The sequence below is a fragment of the Pseudorca crassidens genome, chromosome 5 (genome assembly GCF_039906515.1).
Source record: "Pseudorca crassidens isolate mPseCra1 chromosome 5, mPseCra1.hap1, whole genome shotgun sequence".
Lineage (NCBI taxonomy): Eukaryota > Metazoa > Chordata > Mammalia > Artiodactyla > Delphinidae > Pseudorca > Pseudorca crassidens.
The window spans coordinates 143,089,056-143,109,926 of NC_090300.1; the positions used below are offsets into that span (position 1 = coordinate 143,089,056).

A 20,871-nucleotide genomic window follows, 5' to 3' on the forward strand; every position below is an offset into this window, starting at 1 on the left:
TCCCATTCCCAGTGCCATCCCCATCCTGTCCCTTACTGAACCCTGCAACTGTCTGTGTTAATGTATTTCCACCCCATTCTCTGCCTTCCCTGCCCGCCTACAACTCCCAGAAATGTACATACATCTAACATGGATGAACTGCGGAAAATAGGCTTCTATCTAAGCAAGGAAACTTTAAGGAGCATGAAGGTTGGAATGGGGAAATTAGTTGGTAATTGATGGGATCTACATGATGGAGAAATTCTGAAGAGGGATAATGAGACTCTGGTTGCCTACCTAATAGAACTCCACCCGGAGGAAACCATGTATATGGTGTTGCATTGAAAGGGACTTGGGGTTATCATAGACGCACCAGCACAAATGCATCACAGACGTGGAGAGGCTGGTGCACCAAGGACTCTGAGGCTGCAGGTGCCCCTCTGGGATATACCGTACTGTTTAGCATCCCTGTCATTTTTTTCAGTTGAGGTGAAATTCACACAATATAAAATTAACCATTTGAAAGTGAACAACTCAGTGGCACTTAGTACATTCACAGTGTTATACAATCATCACTTCTATGTAGTTCCAGAGCATTTTCATCATCCCGAAAATAAAACCCCACACCCATTAAGCAGTCCTTCCCTCTTCCCCTCCCACACAGCCCCTGCAAAGCGCTAATTATTTCTGTCTTTTTGGATTTACCTATTCTGGACATTTCATATAAATGGAATTATACAATGTATGACCTTCTATACCTGACTTCTTCCATTTAACATAATATTTTCAAGGTTCATCCATGTTGTAGCATGTGTCAGTACTTCATTCTTTGCTATGACTGAATAATATTCTATTGTATGGATATGTTACATTTCGTCCGTTGATGGACATTTGGGTTATGTCCACCTTTTGGCTATTGGGAATAATGCCACCATGATTGTTCGTGAACGACTATTTGTGGAGTCCTTGTTTTCAATTCTTTGGGGTCTATATACCTAAGGATGAAATTGCTCTGCATCCCCATCATTTTGATTTCACAGCAGACCCTGCTGAGACCTTACGTTTCAGTGTATTCTGTGTAATATCTGCTCATATTTTCAACATTTATCTTGAATCTTTTTGCTGTAGATCAAAGGTCAGCAAACTTTTCCTCTAAGGGCCAGATAAGTAAGTAGTTTAGGTTTCATGAGCCTTGTGATCTCTGTTGCAACTACTCAGCTCTGTCTTTGTAGCATGAAGCAACCACAGACCATACGTAAAATATTCATGGTGCTCCAATAAAACTTCATTCACAAAACTAGGCAGCAGGCCAGATGTGGCCCTCGCACTGGAGTGTGCCAACCTCAGCTCCAGGACGAGCACAAAAGGATGTGACCTCCTTCCAAGTGCTACATCCTCCAAGGATGGACGGGACAGGATAGGACAGAACGCATATACATATACACATATGGGTACAGGCGCAATTACATCTCCACTGCCAGGGAGGATGCCAAGGGAAGTGAACTTCACTTGTGGTAGATGGGTCTCGAGACAGCACCTTAAGAACTTCTTGATTATGAAACATCTGAAGTCCTGGGGTGTGTTCCCGACATGAACAGCTGAGTGAGTTTGAGGAAATGTGGCCACCCTCTGGCTGGGCTGGTTTTGAAAATGAAAGGCCAATGACTTCATTGACAAATCCCTCAATGTCTTTTCTAACATTCACCCTGTCTAAGATTCCTCAGGGCAGGAAAGGGGCGCCCAAGCTCAGAAACTCATTCATCCAACAAGCATTTATTGAGTGCCGACTGTATATAGGCACCATGCTACATTGAGTATTTCAAATCATGCATTCCAGGAGGTCTTCTTGGGCAATTTGGTTACTTCCAGTAGCGAGGAGCTCATGACTTGCACAGAGCAGCCTACCCCATGGCTGGACAGTGCTTTGCTTCCTCAGAAACACCTAAGCCTCCACAGCATGATTCCACGCTTGCCTCCCACCAGTCAAATATCAACAGGCACCCCCGCCATATACAGGTTTCAAGAGAACAGGCAAGGAAACAAGGAAATAGCAGGCAAACAAAGGCACACTGACAACAGCTTTTATCACTCCCGATGTTTTTAAAAGCAAAATCGATTTCACATCTGATGACTTCCTGGGAAGTTCCCTAACTCGGGCTGTTTCCCACGAAGAAGAGCTCATCCTCCCTCCAAGGACACTGTCAGAGCCCTTCCCTTAAACAGTGGTTTCCGGGCTTCCCTGGTGGTGCAGTGGTTGAGAGTCCGCCTGCCGATGCAGGGGCCACAGGTTCGTGCCCCGGTCCAGGAAGATCCCACGTGCCGCGGAGCAGCTGGGCCCGTGAGCCATGGCCGCTGAGCCTGCGCGTCCGGAGCCTGTGCTCCGCAACGGGAGAGGCCACAGCAGTGAGAGGCCCCCGTACCGCAAAAAAACAAAACAAACAAACAAAAAAACGTGGTTTCCAAAAAAGGCAAAGAGAGTCTGGATAACAGAGATGAAAACCACAGGCCTGGGGGCCAGGCAGGTCTGGGCTGGAGGGGCTGCCCTTTCCCCTACTTGCTGCAGGACCTGGACCCGGGGCGAGGTAGCAGCTGGAGAACTGGGTGACAACCGAGCAGCTTCACAGAGTTGCCTGGATGAGCCACCCCATCTGCAGGGGCCGCGAGGCTAGGCACTAACAGTCGGAGGCCTTTCCCACCTGGCCGCTCACGAGAGGCTAAAGAGAATCCAGTGCAGGCCTGGGCAGAGGGGACCCCATGGAAACCAAGCAGCCGTGGGGTGAGGGATTAGGCTGACAGCCTGAGGTTAAAACAAAAAAAGTAAGCGTGATGGAAACAGACAGACAGAGGTCAAGGCCAGGAGACAAGGGGAGGCGCCCCAGTGCTGAAGCCACAAGAAGCAGGCCCACCCCCCAGTCCAGGAATTCCTTGCCTGCATCACAAGCCTCCATGCATCCTGCCCACGCCTGTAAGATCTGTTCCCCAGCAGCCATCTGTACGGGGGCTCAACCCACCAGTAAGTCATGAAACCAACTGAGATATCACAGCCAGCAATTGATAAAAATGAAACAAGAATGGACTAGAATAGAATATGTAAGAATGCATAGCATATGTAGGGTGAGTGTGTCGTGTTACACTGTTTCATGCACATGCACATGCATGTACATGTACATACATGTGTATACATACATGTACATACATGGATACAGGTATACTCACATGGCCTAGAACCAAAAATGTCAGGATGTGTGTGTACTTTAATTTGCAGAAACCTCCCCAATTATACACACACACACACACACGTATATGCGTATGTATGTATACACATATTTTGCTAAACTTTTCTCAGTTACAGCTGGGAAGGATTGGAAGCCTCTGTCTAATGCATCCTTCAGGACCTCTGGGAGCCAGTGAGGGGAAACACCTGTGGTTCAATTTCATGACCCCATCATGCTGTCTGGGGAAGGTGGACAGGGCAGCAGAAGCAGACGGTAGAGCCAATCAACAAGTATTTTATGTATGGGGAGCCGTGAGGTGTTCATTTATTTCCTGAAGAGACAGGTTCATGAAATTAATTCTAAAGGCAACAATGAAATTCCACAGTCAATAGAAAAATGTGGAAAAGAGCTCTAATTGTTACCAGCCAGTGCCGCTTTGCATCTTTCCCAGTCCCATTGGCGTAAAGTGTAAGCCAAGCTTGTACCCGAGAAAAATCTGCATTTTCATAAACCCAGTGTTCACATGCTCAGGAAGCACAGATTAGAATATTGACTTTTTTAGCTTTCAGCACCAGCTAGCAGCACCTGGCAGGGGGCGGTGGGCGTATAAACTGCAACAAATCCACTAAAATATCGGCGCGAAGAATTGAATCCTGATTTTACAACACTCATGTAGAGATACCAAAACGTGTGGGCTTGTGAAGAATTTTCTAGTCACCAATCAGCCTGTTGTTACAGCAAAATACCCAAGTCTGAGGACCCCAGGCAGATGTCACCAGCCTGGGAAGCCCATAGCGAAGCAGGGCCCACGCAGGTGGTGCCCAGGGCTCCCTCTCAACCTGTCCGTTCATCGTGCTAGGGTTCTGAGGTTTGGGCTTTACGTCTTCCCTCTTTTGAGGCACTCGATTTTAAATCAGGTGACAAAGGGTGGGCCTCCTTTTAAGTGAGTTGCGAAAAAAATCAAAATCCCACAGGACTCCCTCCCCTTGAAGGTCAGGCTTGCAGCCTCCCACCCTCCACTGTCACCTGCCTTTCCTTTCCTCCTGCTTGTGCCCTGCCAATGCCATCCCACAGGGTGACGGTAGCTAATGCTTGCTGAGCACCCAATGGGGTGACCAACTCATCCCCATTTACCTGGGACTATCGAAGTTCTAACCCTGGAAACCCGGTTTCCAGAGAACTTCAGTCCCTTCAGGAAACCCCAGGAAGATCAAACAACTGGTCACCCTGACCATGTACCCAACGTTCTAAGCACTCCTGAGATATCAGCTCATTTGACCTGGGCCACCCATGGATCAGCCCCGATCTCCTCTCCTCTTAACAGGTATGGAATTGAGACAGCAGGCGGTGATGGGACTAGAAGAAATGATAATTATGGGATGTGGTGGAAGTGTTAGCTGATGCTACAGTGGTAATCAAACTGCAACATAAATGTATCAGATCAGTCTGCTGTACACCTGAAACTTACACAATCTGTCAACTATATCTCAATTTTTTAAAAAACAGACGTGTCTGGGTCACACCAGTGGTAAGGATGGAGTTGGGATTCTGACCCGGAGCCCAGAGCTCTACGGCAGATCTCCTTCTCCTCTGCCTCCAACCCTGGCCAGCTGGGACCATGCCCCAGCCGCAGAGCTCCACGTGGAGGGCGGGGACCATGGTAGAACTCTTCTTTATCAATACCTGACACGGCACTGGGCTCACACGACACAAGCTGCCCTCATGCCTATAATCGAAGGAATTCGTTCCTTCCAGAAATATTTATTAAGGGCTATTTTGTATCAGGCTGGGAAAAATAGTGGGGAAGGAAGGGAGGGAGGGAAAGAAATGCACAACATGGTTGCAGGAAGCCAGGAGACATTCCTAGTGAGTAAACTCTAGTTCCAGGGGTCCTAATCAGGAGTGTCCATGGGCAGAACTTAGGGGGTCTTTGAAATTGCATAGGAAAATAATGACATTTATATTTTCACTAATCTCCAACTGAAAATCAGCATTTTCTTCATTACAAATGGACACAACAAACAGCACGGACAGAACCTGGTACTTGGTCATGGATTTGAAATCATAGATACTTTGATGGAACATTACAGGAGTTCCAGAAATCTCAGAACAGCACTGATTGCCCACCACTACTTTCGTATGACTGGTTATCAAAACTGCTGGTAGGTCTTATTACAAAATACAGTAAAAATAAGAGCACAAGTTTTTTAATTTGATAACTGTATCGATACACTAATTGATTTCTTTCGCAATCCAGAGTGTTTTATTATTTTCTTTATTTTATGCATTTAAAAACATTATGCTAACAAAGGGTCCACAGGCTTCGTCAAAGACGTCATGGCACCCGGAGAGGGAAGAACCCCTGTCCTAATCAGAACCCAGCTCACAATAGCTGGGAGTACACCCAGGAGACCCCGAAGCGAGGCTTCGCCCCTCCAGGTGAGCAACTGAGCAGCTCAGACTCCAGGGAAGGCGGCGCGAAACGGCTGCTCCTGGGGCTTCCATCAAAATCTTCGCCACGTTCACACTTTGGTGTAACTAAACTGTCTCAAAGCTTTTCTGCAGAGCGGAGATGGCTGGTTATAAAATGTTTCATTCTCACCTAACAGTTTACAGACAGTACGCGAGCCACGGCACTACAACCCCGTAACTGCGAGGCTGGCAGCTTGGAGATTTTGCCATTTTTTAAATAAAGAAATCGAAACAAAGAAATACATTTGTGTCTTGCCCAGCATCACGCAATCCACGTGCCAGTGGTGGGGCGAAGCCTCACGCCTCGGCCTGCGTGGAGCTAAGCCCTGGACCTGGCGCTGGCCGCCCTCCGCCGGGGCATCCTTCATGCCTGCCTGCGCCGCGCATGCGCTCTGTGCGGCCGCCCAGCACCCCGGCCTCCCAGCACACCTGACTTTGACCGCCCCTCCGCCTGAACTTAGGTGGATGCGACACCACGTGACAAGGTCTGTTAGGACAAGTATGCCCTTGTTTATCAGCCTGGGTGTCCCTTGGTTTCTCAAAGCATGGTGCTACCTCCCCGTCTTCCGTCCGGGTGCCCTTGAGGATGCCATGAAAGCCAGGCAATGACAAATAGAATCGATGAAAATAACAACGGGGGAAGCACCCGGCCAGTCGCCCACTGCCTCCAGGATATTCGTAAAAGTACACATAAAAGGTCAGAAAGCATTTTGATTTCCTGATCCACTGCTGTCCTTAGACTCCTCGGGCTTCTCCAGATGGGTTCCCCATTAAAATCCGACACCTGAAGGTGTGGGGGGGGCGGGGGGGCTGCCTGATCCCAGCCACTGTCACTGGGGAAGACCCAGCGGGCAGCCTAGTGATGGTAACCCTCCCAGGAAGCAGCCTCAAGTACAGCGCATCCTCTCAGATGGCGCTCTTCAAGGAGCCGGAGAGACAGTTTCCTCTCGTTTTACAGATGTAGAAACTGAGGGACTCCACTCGGGTATGGGCGAGACAGGTTGGCGCCTGCCCCCTGTCCTGAGCTCTCTTTCTGCCCCCTCCCCCCCATTGGCTCTGCAGAGGGGAGAGAGAGAGCGCACACAGGCTTCAGCGTTCTGCATGAAGCTCTGTGATCTACAGTCGTGATTGCCCCAAAATAGTCTGGCAGCAGCAAAGCTGCCCTTTGCCCTCTTACCCTGCCCTCTGACCTCTTAAATCTCCCTTCAGCCTCTGCGACTTCCTTGGAGGAATGTCCCTGAAGTACTAGTCACAGCATTGCATGGGGTGGAGCCGGAACATTTTGCTTAGGAAACCAGATCCTGTTTAAACTGCACAGTTTTGCAAGCACCCGCGTTTAGCATCCTTCAATCTCCTGAGTGCTGGGGTGGGGCACGGGGGGTGGGGAGGTCACTCAGTCCGCTAGGTTGCATAAGCCTTGCACAGGAAAGATGAGAGAGAAGCCAGGAGCACATATGTGCATGCGCATCTTCATATCATCAGCCGTTGGATAGCATCTCTGTTTTCTTGCGGATTGGAGGTAAGGATTCAAAATGCTGCAAATGGGCTCGCTGAGCCTCTTACCGAGGAAACAGTCAACAGCCACTGAAGTTGGGGGGCAGGGAGCACTGGGAGGTCCAGGACCCAGCCCTAATGAGCTTGAGCCAGGTCGAAATTTTCCTCACAGCTGCTGGGCATTTCCACAGTTGAGAATACCAAAGGGTGTGGGCAACTTACTAAGTGCCAAGCATAACAGGATGGACAATGGGCACCTCCTGGACCCACACTAGTGGCTGCACTGCTGCCATTGGGCGGGGAGGGGGAGGGGGGCTGGCAGTGGGAGGTGGGAGGCAACCAAGGCTTGACAAAGGGACAACAGATGCTTCCTCCCTGGTGAAGTAGGAGCTCCCACTCCGACTCTTTCTCCCCCACCTGGCCAGTGTCATCTGGCCCTTTGTAAGAGGCACAGGCGTGCTTGTTAAAGATGCAGGTTTGACCTTGAGGGGTAGGGTAGGGAGGGTGGGAGGGAGACGCAAGAGGGAGGAGATATGGGGATGTATGTATATGTATAGCTGATTCACTTTGTTATACAGCAGAAACTAACACACCATTGTAAAGCAATTACACTCCAATAAAGATGTTAAAAAAAAATAAATTTAAATAAATTTTTAAAAAAATGCAGGTTTGGACCCTGCCCCAGAGCTCCAGAATCCAGCTCTCCAGTGGCAGGACCTGGGGTGCTGCAGCAACAAGCACCCCCGTCCATATGCCGGTGGCTCACAGATATCAGATTCCCCAGGAACATTGTCAAAATGCACGCACCTTCTTCCCACGCCAGATAAGGGTCCATACGGCTTTGTTCTGGATTCCCGTAATAACTTAAAAGGGAAACTTTCACAATGTCCGGGGCCCTTGATGTCCTGCAAATGAAGGAGGAGGATGTCCTCAAATTCCTTGCAGCAGGAACCCACTTCGGTGGCACCAACCTTGGCTTCCAAATGGAACAGTACGTCTACAAAAGGAAAAGTGATGGCATCTACATCATAAATCTGAAGAGAACCTGGGAGAAGCTTCTGTTGGCAGCTCGTGCCATTGTTGCCATTGAAAACCCAGCTGATGTCAGTGTCATATCCTCCAGGAATACCGGCCAGCGAGCTGCCGCCACTGGAGCCACTCCTATTGCTGGCCGCTTCTCTCCTGGAAACTTCACTAACCAGATCCTTCCGGGAGCCAAGACTTCCGGTGGTTACTGATCCCAGGGCTGACCACCTGCCTCTCCCGGAGGCCTCTTACGTTAACCTGTCTACCATGGCTCTGTGTAACGCAGACTCTCCTCTGCGGTATGTGGACATTGCCATCCCATGCAACAACAAGGGAGCTCACTCAGGGGGTCTGACGTGGTGGATGCTTGCCCGGGAAGTTCTGCGCATGCGTGGCACCATCTCCCGTGAGCACCCACGGGAGGTCATGCCTGACCTCTACTTCTACAGAGACCCTGAAGAGATTGAAAGGGACGAGCAGGCGGCAGCTGAGAAGCCTGCGACCGAGGAGGAATTTCAGGGTGAATGGACCGCCCCACCTCCTGAGTTCACTGCTACTCAGCCTGAGGTGGCGGACTGGTCAGAAGGTGTGCAGGTGCCCCCGTGCCTATTCAGCGGTTCCCCGCTGAAGACTGGAGTGCTCAGCCTGCCGCTGAAGACTGGTCTGCAGTTCCCACCGCTCAGGCCTCTGAGTGGGTAGGAACAACCACTGAGTGGTCTTAAACTATTCTTCCACAAACTCTTAAAACGGAAATAGGTTGACGGAAAATAAAGAGTCTCTAAAAATAATGCATGCATCTACCCCAATACATGACAGACTTACTGAAGTCGAAATCTCCAGAAACTAGGCCCAGATGAGTCTCAGGCGTCCAAAGTTTGGGACCCCATCTTAGACATGTGGTTCTCAAAGTGTGGTCCCCAGACAAGCAGCATCAGCATCACCTGGGAACTTGTTAGACATGCAGGTTCTCAGGCCCCATCCCAGACTGGCTGAATCTGAAACTCTGGGGGTGAGGCCCCACCCTCCAGGTGATTCTGATGCAGCTGAAGTGTGAGAATCTCAGGGGAGACTGTGAGCTCCCAAGGGCATGGACGTGTCCATGGCTGCTCCAGAGGGGGCTGTCTGCGCCTCCCAGCTCCCAGGGCAGCTGTGTCTGCAGGGGAGACACTGCTGTGAGGGGAGAGAGCTGCCTGCCTACTGCTGTGGCAACCTCTCGAAGGTTCTGGTTTGGTCTCTCTTGCACCACATAGGCCCTAAAACCTGACCAGTGCCTTATGCATTTCCAGAGTCCCAGGAGTGCAAAGTCCAGCGTGGAATGTGCTTTCTCTACTTGTTTGACGAGTAGAACAGATATCCCCAGCTCCCAAATTCACACTCAGGGCCAGTTCTAGGGACACTCAGGGCCAGTTCTAGGGACAGCTCTGAACGAAATAGGGAACCCTATGTGGTCCCCATTGAATTGACTTGGACTTCGCATTCCTGCTGCAATTCTGCTCATCCCCTGGGAATCACGTGACACGTGGAGCCTCCCATCCCACACCCACCTGTCCCTTGTGCTTTGAAGCCCCACTCAAGCTCTCCTGTCCATGAATCTTCTCTGGCCCTTTCCAGCCCTCACTGACCTGTCCATTCTCCACTCATGGAGACTCAGTTGCCCTCAGCATTTGGCACTTCTGGGGCTCTTGGACTTCTGTCTTATTTCCCCACTGAAAATACCAAGTCTGTGAGAGCAGGCCCGATATTCATATACTGTTTTTTTTTTCCTTCCCTCGAATTGTTGAGCACCCAAGAAAGTCATTGCCTAGGTGCTCAGCAAAGATCTGCTGATGACAGTAGGATCCTCATCATGAAAGGCAAGAAACCTGTGTCACTCTTGCTGCACGAAGAGCTCTAGCTTTACATGCACCTTAGGACGGTTCCAGATCAACAGGGCATTTGTCCTGAGGCCTGTGGGTGAGCTTTGGGTCCTTTATAAAGACAGGAAAGCAGTACCACCCCCTGAAAACCATGCCTCATGGTCAACCTGGCTCCAAGGGACTTCACACAAGCCCCCACACGTGCTCCTGTGGACAACGTAACAAGGGCTTGGGCGTCCACAGACCTGGGTTCAAGTCCCAGCCTCACAGCTTATTAATAATATTAATATAACTGTTAACCAAAGGGGACCTGCTTCTCCCTGGAAGAGTCTGGCTTCACACACCTGGTGTCTCCCCTTCCTGCACCCATCCAGGCAGGTGTCCTGCTCTGGGAGGCATCTGAGTTTGGGAATCAAGAACTGGGAAAGCATTTCAGAGACGAGACTCGGGCATTGGAAAGGTGTCCAGAGAAGAAAGCTGCAGTGCCCGGGAGAAGGAGGAAAGAGCAGGGTTGCTGGACGTGATCGACTGCAGCTCTTTCAAGTCTTTCCAGACCACGGATAAAGAATGGCATTTCCGGGCTTCCCTGGTGGTGTAGTGGTAGAGAGTCCGCCTGCCGATGCAGGGGACACGGGTTCGTGCCCCAGTCTGGGAAGATCCCACATGCCGCGGAGCGGCTGGGCCCGTGAGCCATGGCCGCTGAGCCTGCACATCTGGAGCCTGTGCTCCGCAACAGGAGAGGCCCCAACAGTGAGAGGCCCGCATACCGCAAAAAAAAAAAAAAAAAGAATGGCATTTCCTGTACTTGATCTTTGATGACCAGACTGTGCCTTCCACAGCGAAGCAACAAGAGGTCAGGGTGATGTAAGGGCCGTGAGTCAAGAATTGAAGGCACATCTGGAAGCTGACAAGGGGAAGAAACGGGATTCTCCCCTTGAAGCCTCCAGAAGAAATGCAGCCCAGCCCATGGCTTGATTTTAGGCTTTTGACCTCCAGAAAGGTAGATGGAAGCAGATTACGAACAAGAACAGGAACAAGAAATGTGAACTTGAACGTGTTTGAGGGATAAGTCCTTAGATGCTACTGATTTTGGTGACCAGCCAGATTCCGATCCGCCGGAAACCGATCGGTACATTCTGTCAAAGTAAATCGCGGTGGGTTGTTAAAGTAATGGAACTGATGAATTACACCTCCCAATGTTTGACTCCACGTGTGGGCCCCCTCTCCTATTTAACTCCTGGTCGGGCCGTATGATTTGCTTTGGCCAATGGGATGCTGGCAGACGTAACACAAGTGAAAGCTTAAAAAGAACTTGTAGTATATATCACATCTCTAAGATTGCCACGTGAAGAAGCCCAAGCTACCTCTTGGAGGATAAGAACACAGGGAGCAGAGACAAGCCATCTCAATGGAGACTCCATAGCCCGGGCGGCCCCAGCTTACGCACCAGGAGATCACAGCGTCGATAGTGACCCAGGCAGAAGAGCACAGCTGCCCAATGACCCCAGCCCAGTTGCTGGCCTACAAAAGCATAAGCAAATAAAATGGTTGTTATTTGGTGGTAGTTTGTTATACAGCAGCAGATAACTGACATACTCCATTTCCCTAAATTTCAGGTCAAAACTTAAGTAAGTTGAAATTATCCTTTAAAAAAAGAAAAATTCTCAGGCAGACTCACAGCTTCAGTAAGGCCCCAGCATTGATAGCGAGCATTTACTGGGCATGGGAGCTAAGGGTCACACGTGATCACCCCTTGTCATAAGCACATTAGGGGGGTTCAAGGAAGCACAGAGAGGTTAAGAAATTGCTCCAGGTCCCACAGCTTGGCATGGCAAAGCTGAGCTGCGAGCACAAGCCTGTCCCGAGGGCTGTGCTCTGGGGCGGGCAGAGATGTGGACCCCACAAGCCAGCCCTGTCCACGTGGGGCTTCACCAGTTTCTCCTCTCCCTTCCCTAGAAGTGAGCCAGGTCCAGGATTCAAAGCCTGAGGCCGCCAGCCCTGGAAACTAAGCCCCGAGCTGACGTCTAAGGATCCTGTTTGCTCCGGTTCCGCCCCATGAGAAGCCAGCTGAGGTCTGAGCTGGGGCAGTGGGGACAGAGCCACCCGGGGGGTCTGGTGCCAGTGAGGCTCCCACAAGGAGGGGATGCAGCCCTCGGGTGGAACGGAAACCAAACGGGGCTGTCAAAGCCGCAGGGTCTGCTGTCCAAGGGCCTGCAATTAATTAAGACAGAGGGGAGCACTGAATGGCCCTTTTGTGGGTCAAAAGCCTTCACTTGGAAACCCAGCTGACAAACCCAAGAAAACCGACTTCATGGTTTCTTATAAGAAAACCATTAATACATCGTCGAGGACTGAAGAAACGCTTTGTTCCGACCTTCGTGTGACCACCAAAGATGCGGATTACAAAGCAGCTGGTACTGCCCAGTGACAACAGACATCACCTCGCAAAGCCAAGGCTGCCCAGGTATAAGAAAGCCAGAAATAACACATGACAGCTGACGCCAGAACTAGGGTGCCCGCAACTGCCCTTTCACGATGTTTCATTTACCCAAAAAAAGATACACACACACCCTACAACTAAGGACCCAGCAAGGCTAGAAATTGCATCGACCCCCTCCACCAGGTGGATCCCCAACTGAGCCTGTCTCGGTTTAGATTTCTCAGTATAAAAGGCAACTGAAAACACAAGACTCCCTTGGGTTTTTCAACCAAGGCTGCATGTTGGAATCACCAGGAACTTTGAAAACTCCCAGGTCTGTGTCCCGGTCCCAGGTCTGGTGTAACTGACTTGGGGTGAGCCTGGACAGCAGGAGTTTTAAAACCCTCCAGGTGTCGTGGGCTGAGTGGTGTTGCCCACCAGGAAATATGTCACCCGGAACCTCAGAATGTGGCCTGATTGGGAATAAGGGCCTTTGCAGATGTAGTGAAGGTAAAGCTCTCTAGATGAGATTATCCCACATGAGGGTGGGCCTTCCATCCAATGACTAGTGTCCTTATAAGAGACAGAAAAGAAGACACACAGAGACACAGGACGAAGGCCATGTGAAGATGGAGGTAGAGATTGGAGTGATGCGTCTAGAAGCCGAGGGATGCAAGGATTGTGGGAACCACCAGGAGCTGGGGGAGAGCCTGGGACAGAAGGAACCAGCCCTGCGGACACCTGGATTTTAGCCTCCAGAACCATGAAAGAATCCATTTCTGTTGTTCTGAGCACCCAGTCTGTGGTTCTTCGCTACTCGTAGCAGCCGCAGGACAGGATTCCGTAGGTGAATGTCAGGTGCAGCAAAGGCTGAGAATGGCTGGCGGGTCAGGACTGAAGGTGACGCCTGGAGAGGCTGGGGGTCAGGGGGTGGCCAGGTTGTTGGCCGGATCTTAAACGCGCCGCCCACAGCTCCTAGACCAGTGACCTCCAAGCCTGGCTGTGCACTAGAATCCACTTTGTAAAATCTTGCTGTCCAGGCCCCCCCTGGAGATTCTGATGACACTGGTCTGTGTCGGACTCTGTTGGGGGCACACTTTTTTTTTTTTTTTTTTTTTTTTTTTTGGTGGTACGCGGGCCTCTCACTGTTGTGGCCTTTCCCATTGCGGAGCACAGGCTCCGGACGCGCAGGCTCAGCGGCCGTGGCTCACGGGCCCGGCCGCTCCGCGGCATGTGGGATCTTCCCGGACCGGGGCACGACCCCGCGTCCCCTGCATCGGCAGGCGGACTCTCAACCACTGCGCCACCAGGGAAGCCCGGGGGCACATTTTTAAAGCCCCCGAGGTGACACTAACGTCCAGCCAGGGTCAGTAGCACCTGCCAGAAACTCAAGGCCTTTGGAAAGCAAAGCTTGGCTGTGTCCACATGCTGGACACCAGCGATCTGGCCCTTAACTAGCACGACGCACACAGAGGGACAGTTCCGGGCTTTCTTTGCTGAATTTCCCACAGCTTTTGCTGAGTTGAGCAACCTTAACAGCTGGAGAGGAAGCTTCTCTCCCCAGCCACTTCCCCAGTGGAGCTGGACCCAGAAGGTGTCCAGTTGTCATTTCTTTGCTTTTTGCTGTTGCTGTACGGTTTGTTGGTGTTTGTGGGCATTTTTCTTTGGATTCTGAGATGCTCCAAAGAAGCGGTGCCTGAAAGCAAAGCAGAAGTGCCGGGAAAGCAGAGCCAGTCAGTTTTCCCAGGCGGTCAACGCAGGCAGGCGCCTGGCTGCCAAACAGTGTCCCACAGACTGAGGGGTTTAAACGACAGAAATATACTGACTCAGGCTCTGGAGGCCAGAAGTCCGAGGTGAAGGTGTGGGCAGGGTTGGGTCCCCGTGAGGGCTAGCAGGGGGGATCTGTGCCAGGCCTCCCCAGGTTTCCGGTGGTTTGCTGACAATCTTTGGCTTGAGAAGCGTCACCCTAACTTCTGTCTTCCTCTTCACGTGGCCTTCTCCCTCTGCTTATCTGTGTCCAAATTTCCCCTTTTAATAGGACACAGTCCTATTGGATTAGGGCCACCCTAATGAGCTCACTGTAACTTGATCACCTCCATAAAGAACCTGTCTCCACATCGTCACTTCTGAGGTACCAGGGGCTAGCATTCCAACATATCTTTTGGGGAACACAAGGCAACGCCTAACAGGCCCCGAGTTCACACACCCGCCCAGACCCCAGAGGCTGGCACTGGTCCTTTCATGGTGGAGGAGAACAGGGCCCAAGAGGACTTCTGGGATGATTGAAGGCCTCCAGGCTCTGGCCGGCTCCTGACTCATGGGAACCAACAGCTATGTTCGGGCGTCCACAGGTCCCGGTGCCTCGGCCTAAGACCCCTGGCTTCGTCTTCAGGATCTCTGGTCCCAGGTTGAGGGTGAGTGCAAGAGGGGGTACCCTGAGCTCAAAATGGAGGTGACCCAGCTCCTTGGCAGGTGTTCGGGGGCAAGGAAACATCGAGAAGGGGCTTCCTCCAGGGGCAACCAGAAGGTACATTCACTTACAACAGGGACTAGATTTCAGCTCTTTTAATCCCAACAAAACTCCCCACATTTTATACTGAAATAAGCTGTTCTCAAGCACTCTTACCAAAAGTATCTATTTTGATCCTTAAAACAGGCCAGACTCAAAAAAAAGTAGGTGCTCAGCTAAAGGCCACGAGTGGTAATATTAAGCTCAAGGTCTGGTGCTGATTAGAGACAAATCCAGGTCCAGGTCCCCTGGGTTCTAGACATTTCTGTGCTCAACACACCAGTCACCTCACCCCACTTTTTTAGGAAGTTGACTCATGGCTCGGATGACACACTCTCCCTCCCCTTCCTCCCTCACAGCCCCTGGACGCTGACCACGTCCCCCCCACCCCCCGCTCTCCCCCCTCCCATACTTCTACCCTTCCTGGGCTGGGGAGTGGGGAGCCAGCAGAGGGCAGCTCCCCTGGCATCTGACTGGTTCCTTGGCCGCAGAGAGAGTTCGTGAGTTTGGGCTGAAATTGTTCATGAATGGGCAACTAGCCCAGCTGGTTACTTGGAAGGTTCGATTTTGATTTTAATTTCTACGTCTCACAGTATTGCCAGGAAGAAACAAAAGCCTCTTTTATAGATTGAGACCCAAAAACACAGACCTACTCCTGAGCTAAACAAATACTGATTCATGGACACAAGGTGGGCATCATTTATAATAGTAAAAAAAATCACTGTGCTAACACCAGGACATTGAACAAATACATCGGGGATAAAAATTAATTCCATATTGACAAAGTAAGTCGTATTGAAGGAATAGTAGCATAGCAAAACATTTTAACGTGGGAAGATGTTCATAATACAGCTAAGCAAGAAGAAAAGCAGGTTACAAGCAGTGTGGGTAAGATGGAAAGATCTACCCCACATCCTGGGCAGAGCATTTGACAGAAAGCGATGTTGACATTTTCCCTTTTAATTGATCTATTTTCTACAGTGAACAAACATTAATACTTCCATAACAAAATAGCTCTTCTCAAATAAAGTTAAAGGAAAAAAAACTTCCATTCATCTCACTGACCCCCTTGGTTGTCCAGGGACCTCTCAGGGGAGGGAATTTAGAACCGCGACACCAGTCGAAAGACCAGCCGCCTTGGAGGGGTCTGAGTTCGAAGCGCAGCCTTGAAGAGGAAACCAAAGGAATGCCAAGTCCAAGACTGGCCTTTCATCCGTTCCCCGGGCTCCCGGCCCCCATGCTGACCGAGCCTCTGACCCTTCCCACTGCAGGGGTTTTGCCATCCTGGCCTGGAAGGCAACGCACCTTCCACCCAGCTTGGTGCTGATACCCCGTGAAGCGTGGGATCGGGTTCCAGCTGAAGCAGCCCCAGAGTCTCCGTGAGAAGAGTGCAGTGTTGGATGCTGAGGCCAAAGGGAAGGAAAAAGTCCTCTGTATCCAAGGCTCCTGATGCGGGTGGCCGTGTGGGGGGAGCCTCTGGACCCCTTCACGAAAGAATGTTCTCAAATAACGTAAAATAAAACACGTACGATTACAAAGGAAGCCCGTGATACCGACACATACGGTCTGATCAGAACAGTGTTTCCTTTTCTGGTATAAAAATAGATGTGCTATCTCTTAAAGATATTTTTTCCTTGATTGTCCTACTAGCCTAACTTAGTCCCAATTTATCAGATTACCTTACTTCTTTCACAGAATAATAATAAAAACAAATATTATCTTTGGTGAAAAAAAAAAAATAGATGTGCTCCTTTAACTCATTGGATAACAAGGGCAGGCAGCGAGTCTAACACGCCCGCCCGATGTTTTGAAGGAGTAAAGGGTAAACCCAATTTCTCTAACTCTGTAGCAAGTGTACCACAGCGGGAAGTGACCTGGGGTTTCCGTGGGGACAATGTGGCAGGAAGTCCTGCCACCACTGCTGCTGGGCACTGGTTCCACCGTGCAAGGAGATGCCAAATTTGGTCCAAGGCTGGTGGTGGTGAAAATAGGGATATGGTTTGTTCCCAAGCGGGTCCGGGACCCTTGAATTGGATCTGTGGTTGAGAAGGGCTCCCCAAGGAGGAGGGTGAGGGGCCCGCTGTGCTTCCTGGCCCCTCATCCGCCTTCCCAGCATCCCTACCGTCTCACGTCTCCTCCACCAGCCTGGCCGGGCACTCATGTACACGTGGGCCCCGGCTGAGCCCTGCCTGTAACCATGAGACCATAACGATGACTGGCCAGTGGCCCCGTGTGGACAGCATCTTTCGCAGAGATTCCTATAGTCTGCGCCCTCACAACCAACTCCAACCCTCAGCGAGATGGGGCAGCCAACAGGTGCAGATGCTACCCAACTTACCTGCCGCTGTGACAACAGGTGAAGTAGCCGCCCTTCCTGGTGACCCTGAGAAAAACTCAGGAGTTATCAAGGGAAGAAGAAAGTGTCCAAGAGACACCTCTCCTTGTCCCCTTCTTGTCCCCCGTACATCGTAGCCCACTTGTAGAAACTGGCCAACATACACTTAGGAACTCCTGTTTCCCCAGGTGAAGGGAGCCTGTCCAGGTGAGGAACCCATGGAAAGGGCGACCCATTTTGGAAGCAGCTGAGAACAGTAGAAATGGCAGCTTGCCTGTCTTGAATTAAACTGAATAAGCAAAGCCACGACATCATTCGAAGCCACAAACAAGACACGCAGTGCTTAAGAGGACTTTTCTCAGCTTCTTTAATGTCAGTGGCCCATGGGCAGTGTTCCAACCATGGACCGTGGCTCTAGGTTTGGCAGGGGTGATCTTCAAACACCACAAGCAAGGCAAGCCCTGAACCCCAGGAGCCCAGGATGACACCTCATTTCCTCATTCCGTTCTTAAAAAGCCCTCTCAGAATCTGTGCTGAGTACCATCCTTATTTTAGATGCCTGGTTCACTGAAGGCATACGTCATAGTTCTATAGGCAGTTTGGGTTTTTTTTTTTTTTCTTAAATTGAATTGTTCTGCTCGTTTGTTTCACTTCCTCTTTGGGGAATACCAGGGAATACAAGTTCCCCTTTTCCTGGTATTCAAAGTACGTCAAGTCTGATTAAATGACAAGTGAAGAATAAGAGGTTGGCTTCATTGTTTGGCAAATCACATCCGCTGTGAGATTTGGGAAACTACGGTTTGTCACTGTTTTCTTTTGTTTTCTTTTCCAAAGTGCCCTCAGAATATGAGTGAGTCTCTGAAGAGACGTCTGCACCTGGCAACACGCGGCTTCGATGGCAGGATGGGGGTCCAGGGACGTGTCTGCCCACTAAACTCCACAGCCTTGCAACCTCCAAGTTATAACCGAACAGAGAGCTCAGCTCAGCAGTGACCCTCTGTGCTTTCTCTGTCCCTTTAGGACCTTGAACCTTCTGAAAGCTTCGGTGTGAATAATGAATTCTGCACATGAAGAGGACGGCTTCTGATCTATTCATTTATACCATCTCAACATGATTCAAAAATAGAGTAGCAAGTATATTGATAAGAAAGACTGTTTAAATACACTATTAGAGTCAGAGAACATGGGAGGTATATGTGGACGGCAATTTGCATAAAACTGACATTTTTCGCGAGAGTTTTAGATTATGATTTTATTTTGGATTTTTGCCCAGAACACCACAGAAGCGATCATGTGTCTTGTGTGCTTCCAGCACCTGATATTCATTTGTTCCCTAGTTCAGGTGCTTTCTGCAAGGTTCCTCCACTATGCAGTTCATATATTGTATCTTTAGTAAATGTTTGATGTGATTCACTGAGAAATGTGCATGAACCGTCAAGGTAAATGTGGAAAATCCCGGTTCTTCTTAGTTTTGTTTTTTTTTTTTCTGCTTGTAGTTTGCTTTGGAAAATGAACGTTGTCACCTTTGTCTACTAAAGATATTGGCTTTTCAAAAAAAAATAAAGCCGAGTAGCAAAAACATATTTACCGCAGGAATTCCCTGGTGGTATAGTGGTTAGTACTCTGCGCTCTCACTGCCGAGGGGCCGGGTTTGATCTCTGGTCGAGGAATTAGGATCCCACAGGCCATGCAATGCGGCCAAAAATTTTAAAAATGTACCCCTCAAAATGCCACATTATCCAATGTGAATGGCAACATGGATTTCCTCCCTAGCCCAGGACAGAGAAACAGAAGGGCTGTCAGGGCTGGATACACAGGCCCAGTATGACGGCAGATAAGAATATAATGTCTACGCGAAGAGCACAGTGTCACAGAGAGCTTCAGTGGATGAGATCCATGAACTCCAGTATCACACAACCTATAAAGGTGCACCGTACATGTATGCATCACTTTACACAGGACCTGACAGACAGGGTCCTCCTGGGTGTCGGCGACCTTCAGATGAGGCCAAGTTCTAACCCTCCTTCACCAAGTCCTCATGAGCTTAAAATAATTGCATTTTTTAAAATCTGTCCCCTTTTGAAGTTTTCCCAAGCTCTCCCTCTCCTCTGGAAGAGGCTGTTTCATGTAGACCCCTACACGCTTCTCCCATCCAAAGGCTGGGGGCTTCCACGTGGGCCACCGGGGCTGCTCTGACAGGTGATTTTCTTCTACGTGTTCTCTTCCTTGGTATTTATCTCTACATTAACCTGGTAGTATAGGAACTCAGGACATGGGAGTCCCTTGTGCTGTGTAGCCGAGTGAGATATAGGAAAGCATGAGCACAGAGGTGAAGGGAGATTTGGAAGCCAGACACACATGGCAGGCCCGGCTCTCACCGTCCTGCCTGACCATGGGCGACTCCTCTGTTTTCTCTGATGAAGGCAGATACCTCGTGTAAAGCCCTGACCTCTCTTTCCCTCCTGAGTCAGGACTCAGTAACAGCAAGGCATGTCCAGTGCTGAGTATTAACACCAAGCAGCCCAGGGAAAGGCTACAGGGGGGCCCCGTCAAGAGGCAGAGTCCTCCCCAGGCCCGGTCACCGTGGGAGACCCAAAAGCATCCCCAGGGTGAGTTTGCGATTGGAGGGGCCTGCTGTCCTGGCAGAGCCACCCTCAGAGCTCTCAGGGGCCAGATCGGAGGGTACTAAGGTTTGATCTGGCTTCATAGAAGTCACCGCACACCTGGAAAAGTCACTGTCTTTTCCAAGCAGTGGAACCACATACAAACGCCCTTGGCGGGAGCATGTTTAGATCCTTCAGAATCTCACTCTGTGCAGAGGCTGCCAACAAAAACGCATCCTATCACATTACAGTATGAATTTCAGAAGTGAAGACAGGGAGTAGGGGGGGTCCTGCTTCACAGGACCACCAGCGGGGGAACGGCAGCAGATAAAATGAGAGGTTCGAGAGACACGCGGTGGAAAGTGCCCATGGGGAAACTGTGACATCGAATATTAAACTGCAAAGGACGTGCAGCCCAGATAAACACGGTGAGCTAAGATCAGCTGAGGAAAGTGTGGTTTGCTTGGAGGAAACTGGCACATTCACATTAATGCTTGTAAACGGGCCTCTTAATAATTTCTCCCAAAGGAAGGACCTTGAGAGCTGATTCTTCAGGGTGGCCACAGATGAGACGACGTTCTTTCAAGTGACTGACTTGAAGTCTTTGGGCTCCTCTCCAGGCTCCCAACAGGGGGTCCAGAGGAGCTCACCAGCAAAGCCCACCCAGGTTTAATCTGGTTGGAAACAGACAGAAGCATCTGAAAAAAAATTAAAAGAATATACATGTGTTTGTATATATATAGATGTGTTTATATGTATATATGTGTGTGTGTTTATAATATTTGATTTTGTGTATTTATTTTATATACACACACTTTCTTCTTTTTTTTAATCACAGAAAGACATATCGGAACAGTTCTCAGAGCTTTCTGAGATGCTCTTCCCAGGTTATAATCCTCAAATTTGGCTCAAATAAAAATTTCCAATTATTTCTTTAAAAAAAAAAAAGAGACAGTATATCTT

General features: G+C 50.0%; 1 pseudogene; it reads left to right on the forward strand.

The window, feature by feature from the left end:
- Positions 1–7,971: 7,971 nt before the first annotated feature.
- Positions 7,972–8,943, forward strand: LOC137224591 (small ribosomal subunit protein uS2-like; annotated as a pseudogene).
- Positions 8,944–20,871: the final 11,928 nt, after the last annotated feature.